At 41.2% G+C, this 2,964-nt stretch overlaps 1 long non-coding RNA gene across 1 annotated transcript in view; it reads right to left on the bottom strand.

Moving 5' to 3' along the window:
- Positions 1-1,847, bottom strand: part of LOC115368154 (uncharacterized) — a 22,616-nt gene extending 20,769 nt beyond the window's left edge. The window contains exon 1 of the long non-coding RNA XR_003928988.1: positions 1,668-1,847. This is a non-coding gene — a long non-coding RNA (uncharacterized LOC115368154). The remainder of the gene's footprint in view (positions 1-1,667) is intronic.
- Between the last annotated feature and the right edge of the window lie 1,117 nt (positions 1,848-2,964).

The following is a 2,964-nucleotide window of genomic DNA, read 5'->3' as shown; positions in this document are numbered from 1 at the left end:
GCCTGCTGCACTTGTTTGTTTGGAGCGAACCTAATGCCGTAATCAGATCAACATTTTCCGCTAAAGGGGTTGGGATGAAAAGGGGGATAGAAGAGGGTCGATGATGAGGGTGATGGTGATGATGATAAAGGTCGGTGAGGGGTTTAGCAGAGAGGTGGAGAGAGAGGGAGAGAGGTGAAGGCTGGGCCAGAGAGAGAGGAGAGAAGGGCTGATTTTGGGCAGGCTGGATTGACTGGAGTGATGGGTGGAGGCGATGGAAGGGGGCAGCAGAGCTTTAAATTTGGGGTAAAATGTGGTGAGGGGTCTGGATAGCAGTGTGAGACCAGAGATTTTCAGAAGCAAAAGGGCCTGATTGCTGTGTTTGTGTCATAAGGGTTCAACACCTGCCAGCACACACACACACACATCCAAAAAAAAAAAAAAAAAAAAAATGAAGCGTGCAAGTGGCAGCTTTTGAGTCTGTTCACTTCAGTGGAAGAAAACATAAGTGAGTAGAGATTATGACACATTCTTTTGGCCCACAGTCACTGAAGTTAATACTGGACCCCCGCACCCATCTTCCCAAGATTTTGACGCACAATTAGTATTTTTCAGACAAAGAAATTTGGAGAAAAGTGATTGAAAACTGCTATCTGAAGACAGGAACTGACCATGGACCGATCATATCGTTGGTCATCTTGCTTTATTTGAACATCTTTGGTTAGCCCAGTGGGTGAATGGGTTTGCTGGATATCAGAGACGTTCGCCTCCGATGTGATGCTGCTGGGTTGTTTGCTCACAGTGCGTGCTGTGGAACTGATTATTGTCTGGGCGGGCAGAAAAAAAAAAAAAAAAAAAAGAAATTAAGAATCCTGAAAGTCTGCTTGTCTTGCTCAGCATGATTAAATAGCCGTGAAGTTATTTCTAAAGATTCCTGGTGCTAAAAAACTGTCAACTTGTTATCCATTACAAGCAATAAATTTATTCCTAATGCAGAGCTATTTTTTATTAGTTGTCCTTGTGAAGTAATGAGTATTTGCAGCCCTTAAGTTTCACCGTGCTGCATATTAACACCTGTAGAAGGGGTTGCAGGCAGGCGCTGCTTTCTCAGCGGGTTGCAAAGCTGAAAAGTTGACCAATGTCATAAAGCTGGAAAATGGAGGCGCTCGAGGCTCACAGGACTGACGGAGGCTAGTATAGGGTTAAAGAATAAATGGGAGAGCCAGGGGTGGGATGAAGGGCCTGCAGGTCAGAGAGACACAGCAACAACAACAAAGCCAATCTGACGACAAGAGCGAGGATTGTGACAGTGCATCCACATCGCGGCGTTATGTGGGAGACAGTAAATCTAATTGTTTTCAGCGGTGAACTCCACCAACGCAGGTGGAAAATGCCACCCTGCAGTCTCTAACAGAGGCAACTTGGCGACAAAAGTGAATTTTTCTAACTTTTACCTTCATCATGACTGACTGTATATATTTTAAAACACATTTTCTGTGCCAACTCCAAAAAAAAAAAATGTTTGTTTTGATCCTGGAAATGAAGCTAAATTACAAAAACAAGCCATTGAGAAGTCATTGAAAACCACTGGTAAAATATGCATGGACCCTGTTAATTATGGATAAGCAAAAGCTTTCTCCTTTTAAAGGAACACTGCAACATCTCCAGCAAAATATACTTTCTCCAACGTGCCCAGACTGAGACAAGATGTTCAATACCATTTTCACCTCTGTATGTACACTGGTTTGGTTCTTATAGGTAGGATGTTGTGTTAGCTTGGCATAAATACATGAAGTCTACAGGGGTCATTAGCCTAGCTCCATAAAGGGAAAAATAAACCTTAGAGCAAGCCCAAAGTTGTCTTATTTAAACAATATTTCATGTGTATTTGAAATACATGTCTTGGAATTAAAAAAAAAAGACAAGAGAAGTTAGATGGTGGAACTGTAACTGCAGAACAAATTTAGTCTATCCTTCCATCTATTGTAGTGATCCGCACACCGCTGAAGATATAAGTAAATCAGGCACAAATGAACTTCTCCTAAAATTACTCTTTTGTTTTGTTTTGTTTTGTTTTGATAAATCCAGAAAAAAAAACATGTACAGTGGTCCCTCGTTAATCGCGGGATTTACGTTCTAAAAATAACCCACAATAGGCGAAATCCGCGAAGTAGTCAGCCTTATTTTTTATTATTATTATTATTATTATTATTTCATTATTATTATTATAGATGTTTTAAGGCTGTAAAACCCCTCACTACACACTTTATACACTTTACTCAGACAGGCATTAACATTTTGTCACTTTTCTCTCTTGTTTAAACACTCTCAAAGTTCAAACCTTCATAGAAAAATAAGTCCAGTATAACACTGTAAAAAAAAAAAAAAAAAAAAAAAAAAAGCATGCAAAATTGCACAAAAAAAAAAATCCACAAAACTGCGAGGCCGCGAAAGGTGAACCACGTTATAGCGAGGGACAACTGTATCATAAAATTTGGTTTGCTTTGGCTTCCATCCCATTTTCATTCTTATTTGGAAACCATATTTGTTTGCACAATATTATCCGACACTAAAGAATGAGGCTTTTGCATTCTGAAAATATGCAAAGTTTTTGCGCAATATAATCCGAAATAAAACTAAAAACACTATCGGACACGTCCATTAAATGGTCAAACCTCGTGTTCGTCAGATCCACTTTGTTTGGAGAGGGAACTTTGTCATTGTGGCTGACTGACGTCCCAATACGCCAGCCATTATTGCTTCATTCGCAGGCCACAATGTGAACACAGCATCAGGGGGCGAGAGGCATGAAAAATGGTGATGGGGCGTAATGGAGGAGGAGGGGGAGGAGGAGGGAGGGTGTTGTACCCCCTCTGCACCATCTGTGACAGATCCCATGACCCCATTCCCCACCCACCGTCCAATGACAAACCTCCTGATCCCGAGTCGGCGGGCTGTGTCCCACTTCATAAGGCATCATTATGA

This window comes from Myripristis murdjan, chromosome 11 (assembly GCF_902150065.1).
Source record: "Myripristis murdjan chromosome 11, fMyrMur1.1, whole genome shotgun sequence".
NCBI classification, from domain to species: Eukaryota; Metazoa; Chordata; class Actinopteri; order Holocentriformes; family Holocentridae; genus Myripristis; species Myripristis murdjan.
This window is presented reverse-complemented; position numbering and strand designations above follow the sequence as displayed.